Below are 24,126 nucleotides of genomic sequence, written 5' to 3' on the forward strand. Positions count from 1 at the left end.
ATCATCCTTTAGATAATAGGTTGTAGGGTTACAGATCAAATACCAAGTACTAACTTACTCACTCTAATATACATTGCATTGAGTTGTGATAAGCAATAAAGTAGAGCCTGAAATGCTAAGTTACAGATGACTTAAGACAACAAATAAATGGTATACATAAAAATTGGTATCTAAACTGCATATATAGGGGTTTTTTTTTAGGTACTGGAGCTTGAATTCAGGGCCTCATGCTTGCTAGGAAGATGCTCTATGACTTGAAGCATGACCCCAGCCCTTAAAACGCATATAATGTCTTAAGAAACCAAATATTATTGCAGTATTCTGCATATACCCAGGACATAGAACATACAAATAAAGCTATTTTCAGAAGGGGGAAGAAAATCACTTGATATACTAAAAAAGACAAAGAAAAGCAACATTTTCAAAACATTTCAAGATAACACACTCAAGAAGATTCAACTGGAAGGCATGGTGGCCAAGTTCTCCAGCAATATCTCCACCCCTTCCCACACTCCAAATAGAATAGCCAAACTATAAGCATAGGTGCTAAAAAAAAATCAGTTTCTACCATTTCAAAATAGCTCATTATAATGAACAGATTTTTATAAGCCTCACAGAAATCACAAAGCAAAAAACCTTTAACTGACAAATCTAAAATATAAGCAAGGACCAAAACACACAACTAGAGTAATCCACTTAACAACCAAGAAAGACTATAAAGAGGGAGGGAAGAAAGACAAAAAGGGAAAGGAGGGAGAGAGCACAGAGGGAGGGAGGGAGAGGGGAAGGAAAGGAAAGGAAAGGGAAACAGAAAGGGAAAGGGACAGAAGAAGGAAAGAAGGGAGGGAGGAAACAAGTTATATAATGGATATACTAAGGCTTCAGCTATCAATAATTACCTTGAGGATTGGGCATGGTGGTGCACACCTGTAATCACAGCTGTTTTTGAGAAGCAGTGATCAGAATGATTGTGGTTTGAAGTTAATCGTGGGCAAAAAAGTTAGTGAGATGCCCATCTCAAACAAGCTGAGCATGGTGGTACACACCTGTAATCCCATGTATGCAGGGAGGCATAGGTAGGAGGATCATGGTCTGAGGTTGGCCCTGGGCAAAAAAGCAAGACCATAGCTGAAAAAATAACTAAAGCAAAAAAGCACTGGGGCCATGGCTCAAGCAGTACAGTGCCTGCATAACAAGCATGAGGCTCTGAATTCACATCCCAGTACCATCAAACAATAATAAAAGTAACATCAACAATAATAATAATAATGATAACTACCTTGGGTATAAATGGGCTGATTTTCCTAATTAAAAGACCATGAATGATTGAGTGGATTTTAAAAAGAATCCAATTATATGTTGAATACAAGAAATTTACTTCATTTCTAAGGACACACATTAACTAAAAAAAGGGATAGAAAAAGATATTCTGTACAAGTAGAACACAAAAGAAACAGAAATAGCCATGTTAGTATTGATAAAATAGAGCTGAAGTCAAAAAACAGTAAAAAGAGACAAAGAAGGTCATCATATAGTGACAAAGAGGAAAATTAGCAAGAGGAGACTCTGGAACTTTAAAACCCCACTTACAGCAGTGGACAGATTATCCAGATGGAAAGCCAAGAAAGAAACATCCATTAATTAATTTTTTTTGGCACTGGTATTTGAACATGGGGCTGCACACTTGCTGGGAAGGTGCTCTTACCACATGAGCCACTCCACCAGCCCCACAGTTAAATTGTACTCTGGACCAAACTGACTCTATAGAACATTACAGCCAAGACAGATCATATGATATGCCACAAGTTAAATCTCAATAAATATTAAAATTTGAAATGTCAAATATCTTTTTGACCATAATACAATAAAGCTAGATCAATAAGAAAAACTTCAGAAACTATACAAATATATGAAAATTAAACAACTTACTTTTGAACAGCCAATGGGTCAAGGAGGAAGTAAAAAATATTTCTTCAAATAAATGAAAACAGAGGCACAAAATACAAAAACCAAAGGAATATAATAAAAGCAGTACTAAGAGGGAAGTTTATAGCAATCCATACATTAAAAAGAAACAGACTTCAAATAAACAATTTATCTTGTAGTGCAAGAAACTGGATGCCAGGTGTCTGTGGCTCACACCTGTAATCCCAGCTACTCAACAGGCAGAGATCAGAAGGATTGTGATTCCAGGCCAGCCCAGGTAAAACAGTTTGCAATACCCTACTCAAGAAAACCCAACACACAAAAAAAAGGGCTGGAGGAGTGGCTCTAGTGACAGACTGCCTGCTTGGCAAGCATGAGGCCCTGAGTTCAAACCCCAATACCACCAAAATAAAGAAGAAGAAGAAAAAAAAACAAAAGAAAATGAAAAAACAAGAATAAGCCAATCCAAAAATTCACATAAGGAAAGAGATAAAGATTAGAGCAGAAAATAAATGAAATGGAAACTAGAAAAATACAGAAAGTCAATGATACAAAGAGGTGATTCTTCTGGAAGGTAAACCAATCAGACAAACCCTTAGCTAGACTAAGAAAAGATTCAAAACTCAAAGATCAAAACCATTACAACTGACACCACAGAAATAACAAAATCATTATAGATTATTATGAACAACTATATGCCAACAAATTTGAAAATCTAGAAGAAATGGACAAGTCACCAAATACGTACATCATACCAAGACCAAATCATGAAGTAATTAGAAAACCTGAATAAACTAATAACAAGGAATAGGAGTGAATCAGTAACAAAAAAGCTTCCCATCAAAGAAAAGCCCACGATCAGATGGCTTACTGTTGAATTCTATGACACACTTAAAGAATTAATACCAATTTTCTTTAAATTATTCAAAATATAGAAGAGGAAGAAGGAGGAATTCACATGTTCTACAAAGCAAAAAACTACAGGCCCTATCTTTGACAAACACAGATGAAAAAAATCCTTAACAAAATAGTAACAAACTGAATGCAACAGCACATTAAAAAGGTTATTCACCATAATCAGGCGCAATTCATCTTAGGATGCAAAGATGGTTCTATATCCACAATTTAATTAATGTGCTATGTCAACATGGTACATCAACAAAATGAAGGACAAAAACTCTATGGTCATCTCAATTGATGCAGAAAAGGCATTTGATAAAATTCAATATCCCTTCATGATAAAAAAAAAAACACTGAACAAATTAGGCATAAAAGTATAAAAAGACATATAATAAGACAACAGCTGACATTATATGGAATGTGGGAAAAGCTGAACGCTTTCTCTCTAAAACCTGGAGTAAGACAAGGATGCCTATACTATAATCCCTTTAACATAGTGCTGGAAGTACTATTGCATCGTATGGTGATTATAAATTATGTACTATACATGTCAAAAGAAAGGGTTCTGAAAGTTTTACCACAAAGAAATTATAAATAAGGAAGTAAATGTTTAACATGAGCTAAACATTTTGTAATTTATACATTTCAAACATTCCATGGTACCCCCGCCAATATGCACGATTCTTATGTTTCTGTGTATCAGTTAAAAAGAAAGAAAAAGAAAAAAAGATGCCCCAATTATTGGATACAAGATTAAAACAATGGTAGCAATGGTAGTAGCATCCCTGTATTCAGGGCTTTATAAAGGACATTATTTATCTGCATGAAAATCCTGGGTGGTTAGGGAACATTAGACTCATTCCACAATGAGGTTAAAAGAGGTTAAGAGAGGAACAGGGCATGGGGCCCATGCCTCTAACTCCAGTACTCAGGAGGCTGAGGTAGGAGGATCATGAGTTCAAGGGCAAACTGGACTGCACAGTGAGACCCTATCTCAAAAAAATCAAAAGGGCTGGGTATGTGGCTCAGTAGAGGTGGGGAAGACTGATTAATGACAGGACCCAGGTTGTGTACACGGCAGTCAAACCCAGCTATGTGTGCTTCTGAATTCAGCCATGGTGCAGGCTACTGAAAATAATTAGAGCTGATGTGCTTCAATCAAGGCAGTAACTGAAAGTAGCAGCTGCAGATAAAGCACTGGGTTGGCATCAACACACTCAGACCGCTAACATTTCTGAAGCTGAGTTTTCTTTCTAAACATGAAGATATATTTTGTTACAATTCTTTTTTTTTTTTTCAGGTATTAGGGTTTGAATTTAGGACTTCATGCTCAAGTGTAGCCCAGGCTGGCCTCAAACTCATGATTCTCCTGCTTCATCTTCTTCGCCTCATTTATTACCAGCACTTGCCATATAATTTACTTAAGAGTTGTGAGAATTAAATGCAATCATATAAATGAGAACATATAGTACTGCTTAGCATGTTAGTTTACTTTCTGCCTACTCCTTTTCAAATACTCACACCAACTGTATATAGTACGCAACAAAAAAGTCACAGAAATACTGCATTATATTCTAAGTATATGAGGTATCTGAAAAGAAAACAAAAATTGCTCAAGTTCTGATGGACTCCATTACTGTTTAGAAGATAGTCTGGATATCAAAGTGAATGTACCAAATCAGCATATCCATGTGCAACCAGCTGGAAGCAAAACTATAGATAATTCCCCTATTTTACTCCCCCAAATGCCCAGTGCTCTGACTCAGCCACTTTCTTTCACAACTGGAAGACAAAATAAATGACACCATGAGGTTATTTAAAGACTTGAAAGGGTGCCTGGAGAGATGAACATGAAAGAGTTCTCTATAATGAGAATTCAGTCAGCAAAGAATTAAATTCTTACTGAAAATGAACCTTGAAAAAAGGTATTGAGTTCTAATCTTCTTATGAGTATGGTCAATTCTATACCATTTTCACTGGGCTGTTGAACCATAATTTATTTGGTATAAGATAACACTGATTTTTGCCCTGCCTGTACATCAAGTTGAGTGCAGCTTAGAAGGTCATAGGAGAGAACCTAATTCTAGTAAAGCATCTTTTGTTAATATGCTTGTGTACATTATATTTTCTGCAGGAAATAGGTGGTTCAGATAGAAAATAAGCAAAATGGGAAATTAAGGCAGCCCGAATATTTTTACAATTAATAGCTTTATTGCTTTGTAGATCAGCTGAAATTACTGAAAAACATTTTATGCTACTTGCTGTAGTAAATGAGGGATGATCTATATAACAAATTAATTATCAGATAATAGGATAGGTATTCTACAGGCAATTCATCATAAAGGGGATAATGTAATGAACCTAGAAAACAGTAAGCAGAAAAGCCATGATCTGTTCTCTTCAGAAAAGGCCTCTTTCTGATGGCGTGGTGCTAGAAGCCCTCCATTTTCCTCATAAGGTGCTGTATTAGGCAGAGGGTTCTGACCTTCATCTAATTAGTATTCACTGGGAGCTACTTCATGATCAGTTAACAGGCAAGAGTTGGTCCTTAAGTTATTTTCTGCAAGTTCTGGGGCGGGGGGTTGCACTCTTGCAGCTTGCAATCAAGAATTCTATTAGGTGTCCCATGGCTGCACATTATTGGTGCTATTTGTTTACCAGACAGACAAAGGAACATTTTTGAAAATAATGGTCCACTGAAAGAATGAAATGCAATTCTAGTCCAAAACAGGGCAACAACTTTGAGCTCCCTTCATGAAGTGAGTGTACCCTACTAAACTGAAGGAGGGGAGGCAGCCCATAGTTTTGACTGATAACTAGGTAGTAGCCTGCATGGTGAGGCAGAATCTTTGGGCCTGAGTTCTACATTCTATCTTTCTATCAGTACTTCCATGGGATGTAAAGTGCATAACTTGCCCTACATTTTTTTAAATATATGTGGCAAGTATCGGAAAAGACCCTATTACTGCTCAACACTAAAAGAGAACAACATACTGGTTGATAAAGCACATCTTATAAATGCCAAAACAAAACTCAGCCCAGAACACTAAAAGCCCTCCTACTGCAGGAAAAACAAAACACCAAAGCAAAAGAAATCAGAGCTTCTAATCTTTCAATATCTAAATCTTAAGGAGACTTAATTAGCAATGTTATTTAAAGAGCTGACCATACAGTGAGGTACAAGGAAAAAATATCAACAGGTAATAAATAATTTGAACTAATGAGAGAGAGAAATTCAATGACTTTGAAATTTCAGTGAAAACAGATATATAAAAGCTGTCATTTTCTCAAGGCAAACATCTGAATCAACTATTCATTGCTAATAATTAAGGCAAAAGATAATGGTGGGAAGTGAATTCAATTTTAAAGTCTTAGTATACTAAGAACTGATTTTTAAATGGAATATAGCTTTATGTTTTAAATTCTCCTAGAAACTGAACTGACTTTTCAATAGTTTTGACTTCCTAGTTTCAACATTTTAATTTTTCAGACACCTGTAATTACCTACTTTCCCACAATAAGAGTGCCATCTGTGTTGAAATTCATGAACAAAAGACAGGGAGGAGATTTGAGTCTATACTATGGTGTCAGCATTCCCACCACTGCCCCACTGGAAATATGAACCTCTTGCCAGCTGAGTCTTGCCTAGCCCTCCAAGACCCTTCTCCAATTCCTCATTTACCAGGAAAGGTATCTAATCTGCCTATTAGTACATTATCTTTCCCCTCAGAATCCCGATGTCTTGAATTGTTTATTACTTATTTTGCACCTAGCACTTCTATTTTCTGATACTAATGTGATTTTTCTCACCTGTTTGCAATTTAACAGCACCTTTCAAAAGTTTTAAAGGAAGCATGCCCAACAATTTCTCTTCTGGGAATTTTTCTCAAGGAAGTAATAATCAGGGATATGTTTAAAGATTTGGTATGAAGGATATTCAAGAGAAAGCTATTTTTAATTTCAAACAGTTGGACACCCCAATGATCAATCATTAAGGGTTCATTAAATAAGATGTAAAATTAGAGATGAGATAGTATAAAGCTAATAAAAATGCTGCAGAAATCTCTTTGTGAACAGTGAGAAGAAACCAATAGTAGGACTAGGTGCACGGCTCAAGTGGTAGAGTGCTTGCCAAACATGGATGAGGCCCTGGGTTTACCCTCCAGTGCTGAAAAACAACAACAAAAAATTGCATTTTTTTTGAAATTGCTGCATGCATGTTTGTATACAAAAAGGTATGGGAGATTATTTTTAAATGTTCTTTTTGCTAATACAAGCATCTTCTGATTTTTCTGTAACCATCCTGAATTACTCTTTGCAATAAAAGAAAATTAAATTGGAAGTTCTGGGTAGGTAGGTGTATGTTAATCATTCCCTGTAATTCCACAAAGCTCAAAAGCATTCCGAGTAGGAATGCTACAAAATCTTTGCTCCTATTGACGATCTTATCTCTAAATTAGGGTCCTCTGGTTGATAGGAATATGAGGAAAGGTGAGACTTGATAGGTCAGGATATCTGGGTTATTTTCAGCCTTAGGAAAAAAATCTGCAATTATGTGTTACAGACTAAGTTGTGGAATTTCTTTGCTTTGTCTAGAATCATCTCAACTTTGAAAATGCTTAGCATATCAAATGCTTAAACTAGAAATTACATGTCTTTCTTAGCTAAAAAATGTAAAACATTAAGTATTGACTTTCTCAAAGACAAAAAAAATCCCTCAGAACATGGGAGCATCAGGGTGAAAATAAAGTTCTCTGTGATAAGGTTGGAAGTCATCGTTCTAGACTCAAGAACTCTGCTTCATGGTATATGAAAAATTTGCGGGAGTTGCTGATGGTTCTGTCTCACACATTGGGCTTCTTAGAAGCCCACTCAGTAATAGTTTAAATGCCCACGCTCCTCTTCAGAAAAAAAAAATTAAGAACCAGTTTTCTTAAATAAAAATTCATGTTGAAATATCACTTATTAAACCTTAATGTTTCCTGAACAGGATTGTTCTTTCCAGCCAATTATATGTATACTTAGAGAAGCACTCACTGTAGAACACAGCTTGGTTTTTGTCATCTCCATAAAAATTTCACTGATGCCTAGAAAGTATAGTTAGTATAATCATTAAGGAATTTCATGATCTGGTATATGCCTGCCCTGTGACCTATCCTGAATTATGCCCCCTTAACACACACACACCCCCTACTATTTTGGGGGTTTACTTTTTTATGTTCTCAAATTCTTCTGTTTCCAGTTAGAATTTTTTTTCAAACCATCTAAAGCCACCCTATTCTTCAGCTCTCATTGAAATGTCACCTCCTCAAAGATTCCACCTTATTCATACCTGTGACTCTCCTATGGCACTTATTCTGTATGTCATCATAGTTATTCTGTATTCATTTATCTCTTCCTTGTGCCTACATAGCTGTTAGAGTTTTGAAATCTGGGATTCTTTATCCTCTTCACATCTCTGAAGATGACCTGAATAAAGCAATCACTCAAGAAAGATCTGCTCATCTGAATAGTAGAAAGCATGTCTGTTGGAGTTGTACCAAGTCTCAAGAATGACTAATACTGCAATGAAGAAACCAACATTTCAATGGATTTTGCTTCTCTTTTGACTTCAATTTAGTTAGAGAGGAGAGCTTTGTATGTGGGAGCAACCCAGAGTGCTCAGCCTGGCCTGTGGGTATACATGTTTCTGCCTGTTGATTTGTCCTGTGTTTAACATCAAAAATTACCACAGTGTTCTAAATCTTGGCTTTCCATATGTTTTTGAAAATTATACAACTGGTTAAATTATAGCTGAACTCGGTAACTTTTTTTTTCTTCAAATGCATGGATTCTGAATTAGCAACCACTTGATAGACAGTTAAGATTTTACCAGTATTGCAGCTTCCATATGCGATATAACCAGCAATCATTTAAAAATTTAAATACTTACAGGTGGGACTACCACCTTACAATTTTGGCTTCCCAATTTCCTCTACCTCTGTCCATCACTTAAGTGTTGATTATTCCATGTTCCTTCTTCCTTGGCCCTCTAACTATATTTTTCCTGAGTATTCCTGCGTAAACCAATATTTTGACAATCTTCAATCATGTTACTGACTTAAAATATGCATCTTTAATCTAGAGTTCTTTGCTGCAACTGATGAATGTGCTGATCTGGTGATCATATACCCATACCTTAAATTAAACGTGTTTCTAAGTACTATGTGTTTTCCCAAAATCTGTTCTTCCTACAGTATTTCCCTTTTTGGTGAATAGTACCATACCCTCCAAAACCCTAGAAGTCATCCTTGAACCACCTCCTTCTTCTCAACCTTAATATTTTCTTTACTTTAATATTTACTTTTAATATTTTCTCAACCTTAACTGTTTCTTTACTCATCTCTCTCAAATCCATGTGAGCTTTCCCAGGGCCTCTGCATCTATCCTTAGTTTCTTCTTCTTCAATCATTCCCCTCCTTTACCTACCAACTCTGAGAAGCTTTCCTTGACCATCTAGTCTGGCTTAAGTGCTGTCTTAAGTGTTGCCTTAGCACTGTGAATATCTCCATTTTACACCACCTGAAATGCTACACTGAGATTGTCTATTTGCCTCCTGCCTTTTCCATTAGGTTGTAAGTTCCCCAAGGATAACAGCATTATCTTGTTTCTCTTTATAGTCACATAGCCTTGGTACCCAGAGACACAATTAATGTTCTTGAATACATGAATAAATTTACTGGGCTTATTAATTTCTAGGTAGGTATTTAAGAGCAATCACCTATGAATGCATAGGAGTGACAGGGATCTACTGCTTTTTTAAAACACAGTTAACACTCCTTCCAAGATGTTTTTGTTTCAACTAGGCCCTTCAGAGAAACTTATAAAGCACCAGACAAAATCACCAGGTTACTCCAATTCTCCATTCAGAGGCCATCCCATCTACCATGTTTTGAACATTGTATATCTTCTAACTGAGCATGCTTGAGGAATGTACCTGCCTTCCTACATGTAACAATGAGATTTTCATACACGAATATATGTTTCCCTAACATAAGATCCTTGGGGAGGCACTGCTTTGAGAATTATCTACAGTGTGTTCCTTACTTGCTGCAAGTAGTAAACCTTTCTTTACTCTTTTATCTCCTGGAGTTCTTCTATGCTTTGCACTCACCAACGGGTAAAGCCATTGTGTTTGGTTACAGGCTGAGCTTCTAATATTGCTAAGTATCTAACTCTCCAGTCCACTCTGTCTTACTGGTCAGATAAAATGATCTCTAACTAACACCATATTCTTATCTTTCTACATCAGTGATTCATTTTAAACCAGTATATAGGTGAACTTATATTTTAATTTTATTAGCATATATTAATTGAACAAAGGGTTTTCATTATATTTCCATACATGCATATATACTCGATCAAAATCATCCCCTCTTACTCTTTCATATCCCCCCTGCTCCTCCTTTTAAACAATTTGTCATCAGTTTCAACGTTCTGTTTTTATTTTATTTATTCACTCACTCATTCATTCATTCATTCATTTTGCAGTACTGGGGTCTGAACTCAGGGCCTACACCTCAAGCCACTCCACCAGCCCTTTTCTGTGATGGGCTTTTCAAGACATGGTCTCATGAGCTATTTTCTCAGGCTTGCTTTGAACCACGAGTCTTCTGATCTCTCCTCCTGAGTAGCTAGTATTACCACTGTGAGCCAAAGGTGCCCAGATTATTTTTATTTTTTGTAACTGTTTTATTTCCTCAAATTGGAAATTTCAATAAATAAAAAACTTGAAGTCACTGTCATTTCTATTTTATTTTTAAAATTTTTAGTAGTAGTAGTAGTTAGATAGACAGACAGACAGTTGTAATAGGGGGTTTCATTGTGACATATCCATATATGTTTACAATGTATCTTGGTTAGGTTCACCCCCACCATCACTCTCCCTTATCCTCCTCCCCGCTACTTAAAATGATTTCAACATGTTTCATTGTTCTATTCTCATGTAAGTATATAAAGTACATATTTACCCTCTTTTACCCACTCCAGTCACCCTCACCCTCCCTCTAGAACCCAACGCTAACAGAACCTGTTTTGCAATCTTGTCTTTCGTTTTGAAGGGTATATTGATTGTTCAAAGGGGTTTCGCTATGGTATTTCATCTGTGAATTGTCTGTGAAGTGTCAACAAATTACTATGACTCCAAGACAAAAGCAAGAGTGGAAATCTCTCTTCATTATTCACTGGACTTCAGACTGAAGAGTAGTTTGCTGCCAGCAGGTGCAATATCCAAACAAAGAGTAAAATATATGAATGCTTATTAAGAATATTAAAGAAAGTAGAAATTACCTTCCTGTTTGTCAAAAGAGGAAATATTAACCAACATAGGAAACACCCCCCAAAAAATGTTTGATTCTTAATTTTATCTTTCTTTTCAGGAGAAAAATCTTTGACTGAAAAAGATAAAATAAGCACTGGTATCCAGGAGAAAAAAAAAATTAAGCGACTAGAAATTATATGAAGCCCCCAGCAGCTCTAAATAAGCTAAGTCCCTGCCTCATGAAAATTAGATAATGGGTGCTTAAAGAATGTGGAAACTGTCATATTCATTTGGTGATACAGCAGAGAATGGTAGAGGCAAAAAGTGGCTCCCATTTTCAAAAAAAAAGGAGGGGAGGAAGGTAAATGTTGCAAAGTACATAAAGCTTTCAACAAGATACTAGAATGGATTATCAATTTACTACCCAGCCCTTCCCCACACAAGTGGCTTTCATTGGCTCCTAATAAAAACTCCTATCAATAAAAACTCCTATCAAACTACTCTCACTACTTTCTTTGAGAAGGTTATTGAAATGGAAGAGTAGGAAAGTAAGTGTTTCTACACTTCAGCAACACATGACACACAATAACCATCTGGATAAAATTCAAACGGGAGATGGAACCTAATAAAATTAGGGTGATTAAGAAGGGCCTTTCGTTTCCTAAGGGTATCCTTAAGGCATTTTGTAGCATTTAGTCCATCACGATTGTATCTTATTATAATCCCCTATCAGTTCAACTCAGTATATTTGTAAGATACTATAACCATAAAAATTTTATATGTAACTTCCCTGGAATGTATGTATTTTATGATGTTAAGAGTATCTCCTTTATCCCCTTCCCTGTTTAATGTTGAAATGGATGTGCCTTTAAAAAAATTAAATACATCTTTATGAAAACTCTAGTATGAAGGAAAGAAAGTGGCTTTGGAGTCACACCTCATGTGAACCCTAGGAACTGCATAAAACTTAGCAAAACTACTTAACTTCACAAAATGTTTATTTAATTTGTAAACTACAATTAATACCTATTCATGGAAGGACAAAATAAGTAATATATACACACAATAGAAGCATTATAAATGTCTTTTATGGCCTTTTCAATTTCCCATGGTGAGAAAAGTATTACTTTTCTGATAATGTTATCTGGATGATTCTGGCCTTTATGATATAAAGTGAAGGCCTTTTAACTTAAGGCCTCTTGTATTCCAAAAGCTTTTATGTTTGTTACATATTTTGAAAAATACAAAATACTTTTTTGTTGAATATAACAGATGAGATTAAGACTAGTAGCCAAAACCCTTTTAACACATTAGGCTCTTGAGCCAGAGTAGTCCAAGAACAAAACTATAAATCCTAAACCATAACCCATGCTTTGGTTGCTGAGCCCAGGGATATGGAACCACAAATAGAGAAAACTCTTGGGGATCTGAAACAGTCAGGAAGGGATTTGAGGAGGGTTAGGATCTTGTAGGACAGAAGTTCTAGAAGAGGAGAGACATTCTGGGTCTTTGTAGTGAAGATCCTTCACAAACAACACCACCCTTTGATGCCTTTATTAAAATTAAGTAAAACTTTTCACTTTCAGAGATTAGGGAAACAGTTCCTCAAAAGCAGCCATTTCTACAAGGAAAGACTGTACAAAGCTAGAATTTCATGTGTGGCAGAAGAGGATTTTACCCAGTATATAACCAAAATAAAGGAAAACAAACCATATGATCACATTCTATTGAATTTTAACAGTTAAAACTGTTTTTCTTCAACTATATAAATTCTTATATAACTGCTACAATCTGAAACAATGACAACACAAGATGCGAGTAAGGCTGCGTGACTCAACAAATATTTTTACTCATTCCCAGGAATGCAAAATGGTATAGTTTGACATTTTCTTTAAAAACTAAATCTATGTATGGACTCTACAGATTACTTTGGATTGTGCAGACATCTTAATGCTATTAATTATTCTAGTGCATAAATATAGGATATATCTCCATTCAAAAAGAAAAAGAAGCTAATATACTCTTCCCATGTGATCCAGCAACTATGCCCCTTGGTATTTATGCAAAGGAGTTGGTAACTTATTACCACACAAAGATCTGCATATGGATATACAGCAGCTTTATTCATAATTGCCAAAAGTTAGAAGCAACCTAGATGTCGTTCAATAGATGAATGGATAAACAAACTGTGACACATTCATATAACACAGTATTATTCAGTGGTAAAAAGAAATGAGTTATCAAGTCACAAAATGATATGGAAGAACCCTGAAAGCATATTGCTAAGTGAAAGAAGCCAGTTTGGAAAAGTTACAGAATGTGATTCCAACTATATGACATTCTAGAAAGCAGAAAACTATGGACACAATAAGACAACCACACCACCACCACCACCGCCATCAGTGGTTGGCAGGGGTTAACGGAAGGATGACGGGTGAAACACAGGGCATTTTTAAAGTAATAAAACCATTCTGTATGATACTATAAAGATGGATACATACATTTGTCCAAATCCACAGGACATGCAACACAAAGTGATGCAGACTTTAGTAAATAACATAACAACACTGGCTCATCAATTATAACAAATTCACCACACTCATACAAGATATGAGTAAAGGGAAATTACAGGAGTGATGAGGAGGAATATGAGAACTCTGTACTTTCACTTAATTTTATTATGAAAATAAAAATTGCTTTAAAATTAAAATTGCTTTTTAATTAATGAATTAAAACTCCTTGTACAATGCAGAAGAGCTAATACGCCATCCAACATATTAAAACTTAAATTATCTAGGCAGAAAAATACATTAGTTTTTTTTCTTCTCCTCACCAAAGAAATACATGCTACTTTCCAGTCTTCATTTTGGGTCCTGAGACCACCTCACCTTTACTTTCTTGTCTGCATGTGCCTCATGCTGGCATACTTCTAATGAGGCGCAACAATGAACTAGAAGAGCCACTGTTATACTCATCACTTTCTAGTTCTGTCACTGTCAGAATAGAAAAATGGGTGGAAGGGTGATGGGATGAAAAGAAGCTAAGTATCTCCTCTGGCAGGCATGTACATAATCATATGGTAATGATTATGCTATTAGGATACATACATAAACTGTAATAACTTCAAAACTATACTATTCATATTTAGACCACCAGGATGACTTCTTTTTTTAAGACAGGGTTTCACTATGTAGTTCAGGTTGGCCTCAAATTCCTGATTCAAGTTCTCCCAAGTGTGCAAAAAATTCTTTACTTAAACAAAAGGCTTCCAATAATTCTTCAGATTTCATCTCAAAGAGCCCTCTTTTCTTTATCTCATCTAAAGTGAATTCTTCTGATTCTGCCTTCATCAAAATTATTGTTTTCTGAGACACCCATCACCACCTCTTTCCTACTTTCTGTTTACTTTATGGTCTGTCTGCCTCCCATAGTGGAAGTTCTATGAAGACTCTCCCCTTGCTCTCATACTGGCACACAGTGTATTACATGACATTCATCATTCACTTCAACCCAGGCAGCAGACTGTTCTGAATATATGGGGCCTGTCATTTTATCTATCTAGGGCTTAATGAATGCTTTTGAAGAAGAAGATAATGAAAAGAAGACATCCCACAGAGCATTAAATTTTATTCTTATCAAGGTATATACTCATGTCAAAACTCCTTCTACCAGTTTCACTTTTAGTAATTAAAATGATTACTATATTAATGACCCTATTCTGTCATACCTGGCTTTCTTTTTCCTCTTATTAAATCTTCACAATAATCTTGTAATTAAGAATTATGTTCACTTGATTTACTTAGAAAACTGAGATTAAGCACTTGCTCAGGGTCCATAATTTGTAAAAGAAATCAAGAGTTAAACTCACATATGTCTGACACTGAAACCCATGATTTTTCTTACATGGTCAAATCTGTTCTAAACCAGACTTAATTTTTAAAAAGTCGTACTTCTTTCATGTTGTCAAGTTTATAATACTGTACACGGATATTCCAAACTACATGCAGTGATGCATGTGGGCAAGGCATTCAGTAATTTCTTGGTTCACAGAATCTCATGTAATTCATACCTTACATGTGCTAGAGCAGCTATTTTTAAAATACAGATGCCTCTCAGATCATCCTGTAGAACCAGACATTGTTTAAAGTCCTATGTATTATAATGAAAGGCTAAAGGAGACTCAGTCCCTGATATATTTTTCAACAGAGAGTGAATTCCTAGGCCTTATCCCATTTGCATTTTTTTATTCCCTTGTGGTTCTTAGAATGTTTTAGTCTTTAGACTTACAAGAATGGAAAGGGATGGGACAAATGATATGTTACAACAAGAACAACAAAATAATCATTGAAATATACATGAATAGAATCACTGATCGCTGTTAAGCAGCATACTTTAAATCAATGATGTGTGAATTAAACTAAAAAAAAAAACAGATTATAATGTCCTCTGAAACCTGGAAATCATACTTGTGGACTTTAAGGATTATACAGATGAAGCCTTAAGAATATTTCAAGTGCTATGTGATAAAATGGCCAAGAAGAAAAAAGATCTGCTGGGAAAACCTGTCAACTTCTACTGCCTACAGTCATTTATAGAAATAGAATGCACTGAACACTAAATTTCCAAGGACACTAGGGCAAGTGCTTCCAATAATTAAGTTATAAAACAGCAAGTGAACCACAGTGGGTTCTTGATTTTGGAAACGAGACTGTGCAGCCAACTGTCATGCTGCCTCTATTAGAGTTCTTAACTTGAGCAGGGCTGGAATTCATCATAAATAGAGGATCATCATCACTAAACAACCTACTCAGACATCTAACAAAACCAGGACAAGGTAATGCTTAAAGAAAGCACACCTTCTTTAGTATAATGTCTGTACAGATTTTAAACCTCCTGATTTTTCTTTCCTTTGCATTTTGAAATGCAAAGTAAACAAATCAGGTAAAACTGCAGACTGACTTAGCCAGAAAGCTGAGAGTGAGTAGGTATCTAGAGGTAAAGAACAACAAATACTTCCTTACACAGACACCCCTGGTGTCCTTTTACAACATGCTGCTAATCTGGCTGTGGAAAGAACAAGTTCAGCATCCAAGTGCCCAGTTAAGGCTCCTATTTATATAAAACTCTCCTTGTATTCATATCAATAAATGTAGCCTGGACACTTCCCTACATGATTTAAAGCTAACAATAAATGAGATTGTGATCATTTAAATTTTTCACAGGAACCTTTATGCCTATCTTTAAGTACTGGTATTTTGATAATCAAATATACTGTGCTAAACACTTTTCCCCTTATAAATTTTAATTTACAAGACCATGGCAACAGTCTTAATGGAGAATAATTACTGCAGTACAATACATAAAATCTAATGTTTCCTTCTTATGATGAAAGGCTACCATGTATAGGATTAATAGTGAAAAGGATCACATTCTTAATTTCTCTTTTCTAGCTGCTCAGAACTAAAAATAGACTTGTAAAAACAATTTAGTTGAAGAAAAGACTGGCTCAGAATTTATTATAAACATAACTGCAAGAAAATAGGAAAGAATATCCTCTTAGATCAGAATTCTAATAATCAGAAATGATTAGGGATGGTGAGAAGGAAAGAGAAGACAGCAAACTGCATGTCTCACTACTACTCCCTTTATATACTTCCTTCTATAAAATGTGCACACATCATTTGGGAATGGGCAAAAATCTTTCAATTTTTTTTTTGTTTTTGGCTCATAAACCCACTTGAAAATTTGATGAGAAGTCAGGATCCCTCTTTCCAGAAAGATGCATGGGAATGTTCTATGACATATGTATGACCATCTCATCATTTTGTATGCAATTTCAAGATATTTGAGATTCCTGTGCAACTCATCTACAGAGTTCAGATTAAGAATTCCTGCTCTGCAGCAATTTAAAACATGTATTTAAACATGTTTTAAACATCCTCCAAGTTGAGTTTGGACTACACATTTTTCTCACTACCAATCTCCACGAAGAACATTTTGTGCTCCCTAGAAACACATGAGCTTCTCACTCAAACTACTTTCACTGATTAGTTTTCAATATTCAAGATTATCACCAACCCAAGCATGTCCCCAGTTATCCGGCAAAATTAAGTTTTACAGTTTAGTCTTACTCTTCATTAGTCCTTCAAATGACTTAAGAGAGAAAACTCAATCTTCAACAAAATTCCTCATTAAATTAGTTATAATGATAAAAACAAAATAAAACCAAATAACAAGAACCAAAAACCTAATCATGGATACAATCTAAAATTCTAAAAAGCAAGGTTGGTAAGGAAATTACATTGTAACTAAGTGACAGAATGTATGTTATACAGTCATCATACATGAATGCTTTCTATATGAAGCAACGACACTGATGACAATAAAATAATGGGTGACTAAATAACGGAGGGGAAAGTGCAAGTGAAAACTGAGACCACAGGAAAGGTCAAGAGGGTTGTTTCCTAAGACCCCAGTTTCTCATATTAGGTCTTCTCCATTCTAACCCCCACCCCAGAAAAGAACACTTTTCTTCCACAATGCACTGTAACCCTTCCCTAAAAGTCCCAAGACAAATATCACCTTTCCCCATCCCAATCAGTTGCCTGTATGTGCACGCACACCGCACACACATACACACACACACACAAACACTCACTCAAAAAGCAGTTGCTACACAAAACTAACTGTAGAGATGCAACAGAACTCACAACTAGGAAAAACCAGAGATTAAAAGTAGTCCACCTACTTCATGTGTGAGATAATATACAAAGTAGGTAAGTTTACTCAAAAACAAAACTAGCATGGAACAGAATTTTTAAGTACAAAACACAAAACTCCAAACAAAAAGAGAACAGACAAAAAATCTTAATCAATCTTTTGATTAGGAGCCAGGTAAAAAGAACAGCTAATTTTTGTCTGAAGTACAGCAGTTTACTCTATACAGACTAAGGGATCACTCTACATGCAAGTTATCTGTATAGAAGCCACATCTAACAACAACAGCATCAGTATAAATTATGCAACCTGGGACAATCTATCAAACAGCTCACCACATAACAATTCATTATAAAGGAATATGATGTAGTCAAAGGCTAATGTTTGCAAAACAAACATTGAAGCTAGGTCATCACTTTTTTCTTTTTCTATTTTGGTTTGAAAAGGTTACGATTATAAATACTAAAAACTTAATATGACTGACTAATTGCCTTTGGGGTAATAAATCAGGGGAGTCTGGAAAACACAGCTGTTTCTTTTTCACCATATTCAATACTTTGTAAGTTTTCATACCATGAGCAATTCACATGAAGATGGCCATAAATCAAACGTAATAAATGCTACTATATATACAAAATTTAAATCTTAAGTGCTCATAGCCAAAATCTCTTAATTTGTGTTCACTTACTAAAATGAACAATCTTATTGAAAGAACACTTCAACTGGAGTATGGATACCTGTGTTTCACTTTGAAGGCCACACCTTTTAAAAAGACAATTTATCTTCCCATTTGGTTCAGACTGAATTTATTTCAGGTGTAGCTTAGATGCTGCTCCCTTGAGGTCATACTGTCTGGCAAAATTGTGTATTTAGCTATCACCTCTGCTGAACTAAAAGGTCTGTGAAAGTAGGAAAGCTTCCTTCCTTGTTTAATGTTTATGCTATGTACCTGTACTTAATATGGCTAGCACATAAGAGTCACAAGAACATACTTAGATGAAAGAATGTAAGGAGAAAAATGACAACCAGTCAGAGATAAACAGATTGAATAAGCTTTCTTGTTTTTGCACTTTTAATTGTTTTGTTTTTTTGAGTCAAGGTTTCATTACATAGCCCAGGCTGGCCTCCAACTCTTGATCCTCCTACCTCAGCCTCTCAAGTGCTGGGATTACAGGTATGCACAACCATACCCAGTTCCCAAGTGATCATTTTTAATTCCTAAGTAAGAATAATGTGGTGTAAATAATGCAGAAGGTTCTTACTCCAGTTCCTGGTACCACATATAGAAGTTCTTAAAAGTATTTTTTTAATCAATGGCCAATAAATGCATGAAGAAGTGTTAATTTTCTTAGCTATAAAAGAAGTGCAACTCAAAAGTACACTAAGATTTCATCTCACTACAGTCAGAATAGCCATCTTCAAGAGCAAAACCAAAACCAAATGCTGGTGAGGATGCAGTGAAACAGGAACCCTTATACACTGTTGGTGGGAATGCAAATTAGTACAACCATTATGGAAAGTAGTATGGAGATTCCTCAAAAAAACCTAAAAATAGAACTGCCATATAATCTAGTGATACCACCTCCTGGGCATATATCCAAAGAAATGTAAGTCAGGATACAATAGAGACACTTGCATATCCATGCTTATTGCAGTGCAGTTCAAAAGAGCCAAGCTATGGAAGCAACCCAGATGCCCTACAACTGATGAATGGATCAAGAAAATGTAGTATATACACACAGTGGAGTTTTACTCAGTCATAATGAAGAATGACACCGTGTGGTTTGAAGGTAAATGGATGATATTAGAGGACATCATATTAAGTGAAAAAGACAGATAAAGGCTGCATGTTTTATTTCATATGTGGAAAATTGATGCAAAAGATAAACATATACACAAAAACAAATGTGATCATATATAAACATATATATATAGAAAATGTTTGTAATAGCAGAATTACACTAAGGAACTTGGGGAAGGAGAGAAAGAAAATGAGAATGATAGAGCACCAACAATATCATAATACATAACATCTGTGAAGATAGAGGACATAAGGATATGTATTGAAAGCTGTTGAAAAATGGGAGTTGGGAGGGAAGGGGTAAGGGCAATGGAAGGGGATGAACTGACCAAAGTAAAGTACACTCACAATGGGGATACATCAAGAAACCCCTTTGAATATTGACTTAGAAATTAATAACGAAAAACAAGACTGTAAAATAGGTACAGTGGCAGGGGGATACTTGTGGGAGGGGAAGAGGGTAAATGAAGAAGATTAATAAAGGGTTAACTCTCTAGGGTCTCAGAAGTCTCAAGCAGAGACCCCCCACACTGCCTAAGTAACCTCTGATGTAACAAAAGGCAGCTGCCTGAGATCACAAGGACACTTTTCGTCTTATGGATTCCTGACTGCTTGCAAGGTGCAGCTGTCTGAAATCACAAGGACAGTTCCCTTTGTTGCTCCCTGGCAGCCTACCCCATAAAAGCTCCTCACCCCTAGCCCCCAGCATGGCTTGCATCTCAGCCTGTCAAGTGTGCAGAACATCTTTCACCACCGTGTAATAAAGCATGGTCTGGTCTGTAGAGATCTCAGTCACTTTTTCTTCTCTGTGTCCTCTTTTCTAACATTTGGTGCCAAAACCCAGGAGGAGGGTTCCCGGTTCATTAGCCTGGGTCTTACTTCCCTCCCTCTTCTGGTGCTCTCTGTCTTTCTCTCTCTCTCTCATCTTCTTTCCTTTCTCTCCCTTGCTTTCATTCCCTTATCACTCAACACTACACAGTGGATCTCAGTCACCCCCCAAGCTCACTAAGACTAAACAGTGGCCAGTAAGCGACCCAGAGGTTTTACATCTCTCTCTGCCTTACTGTCACATGAGTGAGGAAGGCTTCCCAAAGGAGGCCATATTGGATTGACTAAGTACCCTCTGCTATCGTCTGTCTCTCTCTCTTTTTCTCTCCCAAACAGGACAGCTGAGACCTCCAGGCCAGCAACCTTTGCCATTTGTTTCTCTACACCCAACATTGGCCACTAATTAGGGGAGACACGAGGTAAGGATTTAGCTTTGCTCTTGGAGGCATGCCAAAAGCAATGCCTCTTTTCAGGAACTCTTTGCCTCTTGGTCCCAGGGACCCCCTTGGGTAGCTTGAAGCCAAGAACACTCGCTTAACCTCTCCAAGGACTCCTTGTCTGGACGATGAGGCAACCAAGGACACCCTCTTGCCGAGTCCACAGGCCCTTTCCTCTTCCTGTTCTCCTTCTCTACATGGGGTCAAATCAATCTATTCCTAAAGACAATCCTCTTTTTTGCCTTCTAAAAAACCTTGGGGCCCTCAGTTTAACACCGGACCTCAAACACAAAAATCTCACACACCTTTGTGCCCAAATTTGGCTTCAATATCCACAGGACAATAGCAATCATTGGCCCAAATACAGCACTTTTGACCTCACCATCCTCCAGGACATGAACTCGTTTCTTCAATGAAATGGCAAAGGGTCAGAGGTCCCCTACCTACAGGCCTTCTTTCTTCTCCATTCTTGCCCTTCTCTCTGCTCCAACTGGCCTACCAATCAACTCCTTCTCTCCACTCTGTTTCCCTCTCCTCAAAAACGACCATTGTTGGAGCCAACAGTGGGACTGTGCCTGTGTGAGTTGGTATCTGGCCTCGAGATACCAACTCACACAGGCACAGTCCCACTGCTGGCTCCAACAGACCCCTATTCAGGCTCCCTCACCCCAGACCTCCTTTAATGATCCTCCTCTTGATTCAGACACACATGACCCTGCAGATGAATGCCCCCCCATATAAGGCACCCTGACTGCACCCCCCCTTTGCCTCCTTCTCCCTCCCTGGCCTCTTCCCCATCCTTACGCCCCTACCATTCCTTTCCAGCCCATCAAGACTAGTTCTCACCCCAGTCCCATGCCTTACTCTTCTCTTACCCAGTCTTGCACACAGGCAGCTCACATGTTCCCTCTCCGTGAGGTGGCGGGGGCTGAGGGTACCATTTGGGTTCATGTTCCCTTTTCTTTGAGCGACACGTCTCAGACAGAAAATCGCCTGGGATGTTTCTCTGAAAATCCCACCAGATTCCGCAATGATTCCCTCTGCATAACTCAGGCCTATCACTTAACCTGGGATGACCTATATTATATTCTCACTTCCACCCTATCCCCAGATGAGCACAACCGTATTTGGCAATCTGCCCAGGAACATGCCGATCAGCTACATGGACAAAATCCTAGCCTCCACCCAGCAGCTGACAACACTATTCCCTCTGCTGAACCAGACTGGACATACCAACCTGGGGATGCTGGCACAATTCATATTAACCATATGATCTCTTGTCTCCTTGAGGGGATGAAAAATAGTGCTCACACTATGACAATAAAAGAGAGGTCACCCAGAGACCAGAAGGGAATCCGGCTCTCATCCTAGCACATCTCATGGATCCCATCACTAATGGATGGCAGATCTTAATTCCCCAGCTGGCACTCTTTTTCTCCATGTTCAATTTATAGGCCAGTCAGCCCCAGATATTTGAAAAAAACTAAGGCAATTAGAACAGGGACCCAAGACCCCTCAACAGGAACTTCTAAATGTGGCATTTCAAATGTTCAATAATAGAGATGAAGAACATAAAAAAGAAAAGGAAAAACACCTCAAAGTTAAATACCAACTTCTGGCACCAGCTCTACAGCCCCACGTGTACCCAGAAAAAACGGCCTCAAGCTCTACCCCTGACTGTCACTCCACCAGCACTCCTCCCGTAAACTGCTTCCAGTATGGCAACCTGGGACACTGCGCCAAGGGCTGCCCAAACCCCAGACCTTCCTCCAACCCATGCCCTTCTTGTGGCCACTGGGGACACTGGAAAATGGATTGCCCCAGGGTCGGAACCCCTGGCCCGCGGTGGTCCCTACTGCCCCAGAAACCCTGTATCATCAATTGTTGGAAAGAGGAGGCCCCTCCAACAAACATCGTGGAGTCCAGGGAACCCTGGGTAACAGGGATAGTGGCAGGCCAACAGAGAAACTTTGTGGCTGACACCAGAGCTACTCTCCCTCCTCATCTGTTAGTCAGGACCCTCAGAACAAAACCACGCATCTGTAATGGTAATCTCTTGGACCAATAGCTTTCCCCAGCAGACACCAAAAGTCCTCTGTTCATTTGGCCAGGTTACTCTCATCCATTCTTTTCTCATAATGCCTCAATGTCTGATCCCTCTCTTGGAACAAGACATACTCCACAAACTAGGAGCCTCTCTTCATATTCCTCCACTTAACTCAACCACCATTCTTCTCCTCCAAAAAATCCCAGCAGCCCCTCTACTCCTAAGCTTCTGGGTTTCCTCTTATTCCTGAACTTCCTCAAATTGACTCCTGGGTCTGGGACACCCAACACCCTCAAATAGCCCATCACCACAAACCTCTCCTCATAACTCTTAAGGACCCCACAAATCACCTCCTCCATCTTCCAGGAGGTAGCCAAATACCTCCAAATTACATAGAAATTCCATATTCCTTACCACTCACAATCCTCAGGCAAGGTCGAGTATACCAACCAGACCTAAAACACACCTTCACTAAACTGGGTCTTGAGATCCACCAGGATTGGGTTAAGCTCCTTCCTTTGGCCCTGCTCAAACTCTGAGCCCTCCCACAAAAACCCCTCAACCTTAACCCCTTTGAGCTCCTATAAGGGCATTCTTTCCTACTTCCAGGTCTCCCAACATTGTCACCATCCTCCCTCCCTTGCCCCCTCCACCTTCCTCTTCTCACCTGTCTTCAAAATATCCTCTGGAAGTATGTTGACTCCCTCCTCCCAGCTCCCCATCCTGCTAATAACTCCCCCACTCAGGTGGGGGATCAAGGATATATCTCCCCTCCACACATGGTATCCTCCTCATCCCTCTCTCCAAAATGGACAGAACCCTTTTAAGGTCATTCTGACTACCTCCACAGCAGCCAAGCTCCAGGGACATCCTTCCATATATCCAGGCTCAAATTCCAAACTCCTTTTCATTCCACCCCTAGGGGACCCACTTCTGTGAGGATATCCCACGTACCTCCTATCCGAGAAAAAGAAGAAATCCCAAACCCATAAATGACCTCCCTCCAACAGTTTTGTGAATTCCTAACCTTGCTCCTATCAGATCTTCCCTCCAACAGTTTTGTGAATTCCTAACCTTGCTCCTATCAGATCTTCATCAGTTCTATACGCCAGACCTCTGCCTAACTGTCTCATAGACCATCAATCTTGTTGATGACCTATGGCTCCTTGGA

General features: G+C 37.8%; 1 protein-coding gene across 3 annotated transcripts in view; it reads right to left on the reverse strand.

The window, feature by feature from the left end:
- Ddx10 (DEAD-box helicase 10) overlaps positions 1 to 24,126 on the reverse strand; it is a 341,323-nt gene that overhangs the window by 76,519 nt on the left and 240,678 nt on the right. The gene's annotated exons all lie outside the window — the stretch shown is intronic.

This window comes from Castor canadensis, chromosome 2 (assembly GCF_047511655.1).
Source record: "Castor canadensis chromosome 2, mCasCan1.hap1v2, whole genome shotgun sequence".
NCBI classification, from domain to species: Eukaryota; Metazoa; Chordata; class Mammalia; order Rodentia; family Castoridae; genus Castor; species Castor canadensis.